This window comes from Triticum aestivum, chromosome 7A, assembly GCF_018294505.1.
Source record: "Triticum aestivum cultivar Chinese Spring chromosome 7A, IWGSC CS RefSeq v2.1, whole genome shotgun sequence".
NCBI classification, from domain to species: domain Eukaryota; kingdom Viridiplantae; phylum Streptophyta; class Magnoliopsida; order Poales; family Poaceae; genus Triticum; species Triticum aestivum.
Window position 1 is genome coordinate 262,878,153 of NC_057812.1, and position 9,459 is coordinate 262,887,611.

The following is a 9,459-nucleotide window of genomic DNA, read 5'->3' on the forward strand; positions in this document are numbered from 1 at the left end:
GCACTGGCCCTTGAGGCACTATCCGAAGCCCTAGCGGCCGAAGAACTAATTGTGCTGCGCTCTAGGGTGAACAGGGATGACGTGATACTCGATAAAAGATCCAAGTCCACCTCCTTTAAGCCGGCGGACAAAATAGTCAAATTCCAAGTCCATCCAACGGACCCTACAAAAACAACTTCCATTGGGGCACAATTAAACCCTGATGTCGACGCGGCACTGCGAGAGTTCCTACGCGAGAACTGGGAAATTTTTGCCTGGCACCCTTCAGACATGCCAGGAATCCTACACTGGCTGGCTGAGCATAGCCTAAACATCCTAAAAGGTTCAAGCCAGTCAAGCAGGCTCTTCGACGTTTCTCCGAGCCTAAAAGACAAGCCATGGGAGAGGAACTAGCCAAGCTATTGGAGGCCAGATTCATCAGAGACATAAAACATCCAGACTGGCTAGCAAACCTGGTGATGGTACCAAAGAAGGACAAATCCTGGCGCTTGTACGTCGACTTCAAGGACCTTAACAAGGCCTGCCCAAAGGATCCCTTCCCCCACCCCTGCATCGATCAAATCATCGATGCTACTGCAGGACACAATTCATTGTGTTTCCTCGACGCATACTCCGGCTACCATCAAATCAAAATGGCAGAGCCAGACCAAGCCGCAACGGCATTCATCACACCATACGGCCCATTCTGCTTCAACACAATGCCTTCGGGCTAAAAAACGCCGGTGCAACATATCAGCGCATGATTCAGACATGCCTGGCAAACCAGATCGGCAAAACAGTGGAGGCATACGTGGATGACGTGGTCGTTAAAACCAAGCATGTCGAAACTCTAGTAGACGACTTGAGGCTCACATTTGACAACCTCCGAACATATGACATCAAGCTCAATCCGGAAAAATGCGTCTTCGGTGTACCAGCAGGAAAGCTCCTGGGATTCATTGTCTCCAGTAGAGGTATTGAAGCTAATCCGGCCAAGATCCGAGCGTTGTCACAGTTGGCTACCCCAACAGACCTCAAACAAATACAAAAATTAACTAGATGCATGGCGGCTCTAAGCCGCTTTATCTCCCACTTGGGAGAAAAGTCATTACCCCTTTATCGCCTCCTCCGGCGCACCGAACACTTCGAGTGGACGGACGCCGCCACGGCCGGACTCAGCGAAATAAAATCCATATTGGCAACAAACCCAGTCCTGGCCGTGCCAAATATTGGTGAACCAATGCTATTATACATTGTGGCAACTCATCAAGTAGTAAGCGCAGTGCTTGTCGTCGAGCGAGAAGTGGACGGACACAAATTTCCCATTCAAAAGCCGGTTTACTACGTGTCCACTGTCCTTACTCCATGCAAATCACGGTACCCGCATTATCAAAAGATAGCGTACGTGGTATTTATGGCATCCCGGAAGCTGCGACACTACTTTCAAGAGTGTTCGATAACGGTAGCCTCGGAAGTACCACTTAACGATATTATAAACAACCGCGACGCGACGGGCCGGATTGCCAAATGGGCCATTGAGCTCCTCCCGTTTGACATAACTTACAAGCCATGGCGAGCTACTAAATCGCAAGTTTTGGCTGACTTCGTCGCTGAATGGACGGAAGCCAAACTCCCTAAAGAGTACGGCACATATTCAAACTGGATCATGCACTTCGACGGCTCCAAAATGTTGGCTGGTCTGGGGGCTGGCGTTGTTTTGACGTCCCCAACAGGAGACATCATTTAATACGTACTGCAGATAATGTATACGGACTCCAACAACGCAGCCGAATATGAGGCCCTTCTACATGGTCTCCGGATGGCAGTATCCATGGGCATTCAACGCCTAGAGGTGCGCGGGGATTCAAACCTTGCAATATCCCAAATAAATGGAGACTTTGATGCCAAGGATCCAAAAATGGCCGCTTATCACAGTGTCGTCCTAAAAATGTCAGCTCGGTTCGAGGGGCTCGAATTTCACCATGTGGCTCGGGAAAACAATCAGGCGGCGGATATCCTCGCCCGCATTGGCGCAAAACGCGACACGGTCCCTCCCAACATTTTTCTGGAAAGGCTTTTCAAGCCATCCGTAGCATGGGAACGGGACACCGGTAACAACAGTCTGGACCCGGCCAAAATACCCGATACCGAACTCTCTGACACAATCGGAGGCTCCGCCACCGAAATAACACAATCAGCCCACGAAATAATGGTCGTCATTGCCCCGTGGACAGAACCATTCCTGGCCTACCTAATTAGACAGGAACTTCCGGAGGACCAAAATGAGGCGTGCTGCATAGTGCGGCGATCCAAAGCCTACAGGGTCCACGAGGGAGAATTGTACAAAAAAAGCGCTACCGGAGTCCTTCAAAGGTGCATCTCCGAAGAAGAACGGCGGAATCTTTTGGCAGAAATTCACGCCGGACTCGGCGGTCATCACGCCACAGCCCGGGCTCTTGTAAGCAAGGCCTTCCGCATAGGATTTTATTGGCCAACGGCCCGAGCAGATGCACAGGACTTGGTCCAATGTTGCACCGGTTGCCAGCTCTTTGCAAATCAAAGCCACATGCCACCCACCGCCCTCAAAACGATCCCCATTACATGGCCCTTCGCGGTCTGGGGGCTTGACATGGTCGGACCCCTTAAAGGGGGAACCCACAAGAAAAAATACTTATTGGTCATGGTGGATAAATTTACCAAATGGATAGAGGCTAAACCGGTAAAAACAGCCGAATCCGGGCCGGTGATAGATTTCATATCCAGGGTCGTACACCGTTACGGCGTCCCCCACAGCATCATCACTGATAATGGCACAAACTTCATGGCCGACGAGGTAAAACTCTGGTGCAGCAAAATGGGCATCAAGCTTGATTACGCTTCAGTGTATCACCCACAAACCAACGATCAAGTCGAACGAGCAAATGGTCTTATAATGAGCGGCATTAAACCCCGATTAGTGCGCTCCTTAACGGAGTCCGATACGCACTGGGTAACGGAGTCCGATACATACTGGGTAGAGGAACCCAACCATTATATGCATCGATATGACTTAAGTTTTGGCCAAGCTAGGTTGCCTGGCTCTTGTATTTATGCCCTACATTCCCGTTAATTCGGCTAGGGCATAAGGGGAGCACCTCTGCGATTGCTACCGCCGGGTCAGCCGGATGTCTACTTCAGACTAGGTGAAGCCGAAAGCTAGCGTTCTTAAGAGAATATTCGGTCGGTGAACAAAATATGACTTTTATTTATTATCCATATCTGCCCCCAGACGTTTTCACTGCGCTTCTTATCGCAGTCCGAACATGCACTTTAGGGCATGCCTACCCAGGGAAAGGAACCCTTAACAGAACTATTCTCTCTGGAAGATGTTTCTTACTATCCATGTAATATAACATAACTAGTTAGGCACTTGTCTGATAAAGCACTAATGGCCCCTACGCCTGGTCTCCACGCATGCCCTGATTCTTATATAACCGAGAGGGTATTCGGATACACTCCGGACTGTCGGGTCCCGAGGTTGAAGCGAAAAGGTCCGCCACGACAAACGATCTACAATCCAGCTAGAAGGCATCATATATGTCATTTTTCAATTACATAGTCAATTTGACTGGTTGAATTCCTCTTCAATGCCATCCAATAGGCTATCTAGTCTACAGTCCTGTTGGGAATACTTTGCGGCCAATTCTACTTGGCCGTACACTAAATTCACAGGGATCTCCTTGCCATCAGGCCCCACAGGTCCGACTTCGGCCATGTGGTTCGGGTCAGCCTTCGTGTACCGTGTCTTCACCATCGCCCAAGCTTCCCTGGCGCCCTGACGGCGGGCCGATATCTTCCATAATCGGAAGCACCGCCGCGCTCCCTTCAGCTTTTCTGCAAGCTCTCCAATGCCTTCGGGTATGGAGACGAACAGCCACAAGGCCTGGGCAACGCCTTGCATCACCTGCCAAACTCGTTCGTGCAACTGTGCGAGCTCGGGAAGAAGATCACCCGTCGAACTAGGCATCTCCTCGGCAGGACGACCTGTTAACATACCTACAGACATAACTCTGTCAGCCAGCTTCCTCGCCGAACTCTTTTTCAAAGTTTGTTCAAGCACTTACTAAATATGCCGCGTCGAAGCCGCCGATTCTCCTTAACAGAGTCCGATAGTTGGGCACGAACATATTTTAGTTCCACGCCCAGCTTGGTGTTGGCATCTTGGAGATCATTCTTCTCCCGCCTCACCCTTGTAAGCACGTTCTCACCGGCCTTCAGCTGGCGTATGAGCTGTTGCTTATCCGGATTCACTCCAACAGCATCTGCAATTTTATCGTCAGATCTGCATATAAAGTCACACTCTAATATGATACTTATCATTTGACGGATATGTTACCAGAGGGGGTCTCTTTGGGCTCCCCTGCTGCGGCCAGTGCGGCCTGAAGTTGGGCTTTGCACTCTTCCAGCTCATGGGACAGTTGAGTATTATTTTTTGTAAGAACCTACATAACAAATGATCCTTAAATCAGTTATCCTAACTGTTTCAAGTCTCATGGGCTACTGATATATATAATCATCAAATTTTCTCACCCGTATGTCTTTTACATACTGCTCCGTGGCTCTGGCTACACCATTTTGAGCGGCATGGAGGTGCGCGTCTCCCGAGGTAAAGACATCCAATGCCTCTGGGGAGAAACAAGCGTCACGAAGAACAGTCCGGCGACGCCTGTGGTTCATGGCACTTTCCACCTCTGAATGGGTGGCGGACAGTCTATCCGTATCCTCTGTCGGAGGAACACCCGGCGCACGCCTTGTACTCGTTCCCACCTCTGAGTCCGGCCTTGGAGCGTGGCTTGTGGAGGCGCGATTGGTAGCCTCTCCGGGTATAGTCCGGCAAGCGCTCTTTTCCTGAAAAGAAGGCATGGGCGTTAATATGCCTCTGTAAATAATGTCTTGTAATAAAGACGGCGCGTCATACCGCTGCGTCGGTGCCTCAATCCGGATTGCGGATCTTTTCAGCCTGCCTGGCCTAGCGGTCCCTTGTTGGCTAGTTGCCACGGGCTCGGCCTTCTGCCCCAAGGACCTCCCCTGCAAAACCCGGCTGTTATACAGCAATAAAAAAGGAAGGAGCACAAGGACGGATCCCTTTCTAAGTACTGGGACTTCGGTCTCAGTCACCTATGAGGCTAGAATTAGCCCAGGGTAATCGGCCGTAATGGCTACCAAGGTATTGTCGTTACTCCCTTGGTAAAATACCCCATCGATCAGCTCCACGGATATGTCCGGATCCTCCTGGGAGGCCAGGTCAAGGGACCGTCTAGGGTCCTCGGGCTGTGGAGGAGGGCTGTTTATCTCCTTTACTGCCTGGCGCAGCTCCTGCGATGAAATCGCTAGAATGAATACTTAAACTACGGGAATACGAAACGGATGGGCGAGAAAAAGTCTCCGATTACCCAGCTCGGAGGATTGTACATAGAGAATCCGCCCTGCGGGTTGACACGATGGAATTCCTCCTCTTCTCCCTTGTACAAAGTGGACAAGATCTTTATTAGATCAGCAGCCGATCCCGGCCCTTTGCGGCCATGGCGGGTGGCGTCGTCCTCCCCGTTGAAATCCCACATGGGGTGGCCTCTATACTAGAGCGGCTGCACCCCCCGCATAATGCATATAGCCATGACCTCAATCATGGTCAATCCGGATCGAGCTAAAGAACTTATCCGGCTCATCAGATAAAAAATGTCCCTGTCGTCTTCCTCCAGGGAGCTCCGAGGGTGCCAGCTCCGACGCTTCTTCAAAGGGGCATTGTCGAACTCAGGAAGGCCGATCCGAATAGGGTCCGGAAGGGGGACATATTCTATATAAAACCATTCTGAAGGCCAGTCTTCGGACGTCTTCTTCGGAGTCCCGGATAGGTATCCGGTCCTGGTAATACGCCACACTTCGGCTCCGCCCACTTGATATATTGATCCCTTCTTAGAACGGGGTGCAAGGCAGAACAGCTTCTTCCACAGAGCAAAATGAGCCTCACAACCCAAAAATAACTCGCAGAGGGCTACGAATCCCGCGATATGCAGCAGGGAGGTAGGCATAAGGTTGTGTAGCTGGAGGCCATAGAACTCCAGAAGCCCCCGGAGAAATGGATGAATTGGAAATCCGAGCCCTCTTACCAGATAAGGGACAAGGCATACCCGCTCTCCCTTGGAGGGATTGGGACGGCTCTCCGCTTGCTCTCCGCCATTATAGGTGGCAAGCCTGGCTCAAACCGGGACCAGGTACGCTGGGGGTAGAAATCCCTTGGACTGAAGCATCACCAATTTGCTGTGCGGGATGGAACATCTCTCTCAATCTTCTCCAGGCTTGGAACTGGGGGTGCGAGAAGAGGAGTTGCGTCGACCGACCATGGTGGAATGGATCTCTGTCGGGTGCGCTTTGATGAAGAATCGGCAAGGGAGGATGATGTGATTTGGATCTGAATCCTCGTCTTTTTAAATAGGCAACTCATTTACATAGCTAGGGGGTAAATGTGAAAACACCCTGGCTCTTCACCTTCGCTCGACACGTGGAAGGTGGCCATTATTGGGCGTAGAAGCCAAGGAGTACAAACCGTCACAAGAAACCGGACATTATTGCAGCAAGTACACAGAATTTGGAGAGGAACCCGCCTTGCAATGCCGAAGATAACAGTGCGCGCCGGACTCGTCGTCATTGAAGTCTGGTTCAGGGGCTACTGAGGGAGTCCTGGATTAGGGGGTCTCTGGATAGCCGGACTATCTCCATTGGCCGGACTGTTAGACTATGAAGATACAAGATTGAAGACTTCGTCTCGTGTCTGGATGGGACTCTACTTGGCGTGGAAGGCAAGCTAGGCAATACGTGTATGGATATCTCCTCCTTTGTAACCGACCTTGTGTAACCCTAACCCTCTCCGGTGTCTATATAAACCGAAGGGTTTTAGTCCGTAGGACAACAATCACAACATACAATCATACCATAGGCTAGCTTCTAGGGTTTAGTCTCTCTGATCTCGTGGTAGATCTAATCTTGTAACACCCATATCATCAATATTAATCAAGCAGGACATAGGGTTTTACCTCCATCAAGAGGGCCCGAACCTGGGTAAAACTTCATGTCCCTTGTCTCCTGTTACCATCCGGCCTAGACGCATAGTTCAGGACCCCCTACCCGAGATCCACCGGTTTTGACACCGACATGGAGCATCTGCACTCATAATATTTAATATTATTCAGCGATATAAAATTAACCAATCATCTCCACAGTGGACTGGAAGAGTACGAAACACGACAGCCTAGTGTAGTATCATACTAGTACATGGCTAACCCACGCTATCACCATATTTCTTGGCTTCCGTGCGACACCTATCTCTAGTAACCCAGCAGCCTGTATCGCTTCTCCCTCCTCGTCTCTATCAAAGTGCGGCGGGCTGGCGTTTCTGCCGTCTATTGAGGTCGGTTAACTATCACATGTTAGCGACATGCCAAGAGAATTCTAAAAAAAATCCTTTCACGTTCTGTTTTCAAAAAGAAAAAATCCTTTCACGTACGAATTTGCATGTATGCTTTGAGCAACTTGCATGTCCTATACTGCTCCTGCTTGATACTCTAACTTAGCTAGAGGTTAGACTAACTCATGATTAACCTTGAACTAACTGTAGCCAAAGATGTTTTTGGGTGACAGGGTTAGATTGACAATAAATGCACTTCATGGAGAGAGAAAAGTGATTTTTTAGTGGTCCCAATGAGAACTATCTCCAGTTAGCACCTCTTGGGTGGGATAGTTTTTTTTTGGTGGGTTCGGTGCAACTTGCTCCAATTTAAACCCTCATGCTTGGATAGTTTAGGACTATTTGAGCCCCAACTAGCTCAAACTAACTCTAACCCATGGATCCAAACAGGGCCTATGGCCAGTCTCGACGCGGAGCAGTCGCGTACACCGGGAAGCGGCGCTCTCTCGGCTGTCGCGCCACTTCAAAGCCAGCGCCAGTGAGAGGTCGCATCCGCTCTAGCCGGGCATTAATGCGGCACTGATGCTCTAGGGGGACGCTGACCGTTTCACGCGGGAAGCGTGCGCTCTCGAGGGAGTATATGTTTTGAACCGTTTCAGGTGTAGTACTAGTAGTTTGTAAAACTACTCAATTATTGCACTCAGTTTCCTAAGAAATTGTGGTAAAAAAAACATTACTCCACAGCCCGCTTCCCTTCTCCTTCCTCTTCCACCGCCCGCGCACGTCCGCGGGAAGCGATCGGTCAACCCTTATATAGGAGTGCTAGCAAAAAAAGATGCATGCATGACCACTAAAATTTACATATTAAAGCGCCGCTCCGGTGGGAGTATGGCATATGTTGTTACCTTCAGCCGGCCCATGGCTACCGGGAGACGGCGACCAGAGAAGAGGTAGCGGGAGGGGAATGAATGCAGCTACTGTTTGGGTTCGCCTTTCGGCTTAAATAAATGCGCAGCATCATGTGTACCCACGGGTGCACAAATTGTAACATACGTGTCTGCTTAAGTGGGTGTCACATAACTGGTGTGTGTGTGAGAGAGAGATTCTGAGAGACAGAGTGCGTGTGTGTGACTCTACCCTTCAGACATGTACTCAACCTTTTGCATCGGGATATAAGTATAATGGTATTTACTTTAGCTAGTGATTTACGTGGCCATGTTAACGTGGTTGTGTCAAAAAAATGTCACTTCCTGCTCGTGATTTGCGTTATATAATTACAAGCAAGATTCTCGTGCATTGCACGGAACATCAATATGCATTTTTTTATAGAACACCTCTTGTGATTGACCCATGCAGGAGTAATCCCATGTGTAAAAACTAGTGATATCTCAAGAATTTTATCGAAAAACTGGTATCTCGAGAATGTCATCGAAAAAATGGAAGATGAGAGATAAGGCGAGGAGGAGTGGAGCGTGGTGGTGACTGGTGGTCAGAATGGGTAGAGGCATGGGGATGGACAGCGCCGGCAGGCGGCAACGGCGACCATGCATGCTAGATTGTTCCAGAGACTTATTCCTTTTTTAATTGCTGAGCAATGAGGTTGCGAGAGATAATGATGTGGAGAGAGGTGCCGGTATCTTTTGTAAAATTATCATAGTTTGCTTTCTATCCTCAGATATAGATCATACGGTTTGTATTACAAGATGGCAGGCACACCATCACCACCAACTCGTTTTTTTATAAGGGTACAGATGATAAGTTTGCTGACTACTAAAGTAAAGTGGATTTTTTCCATGTTATGCAAGTAAATAAAGGTGATTGTTTATCATACGGGTAAGGTTGGATGAAGGGTGGTAGGAACAAATGCTCCGCCTAGAGCATGTGTGTGTGAGATGGAGTCTTAGTGTGTGTGTGAGAGAGGGAGAGAGAGGAGAGAGAGAGAGATGGAGTCTTAGTTTGTGTGTGTGTGAGAGAGAGGGAGAGAGATGGAGTCTTAGTGTGTGGGGGGGCGTGCATACTTGCGTGCGTGTGTGCGTTTA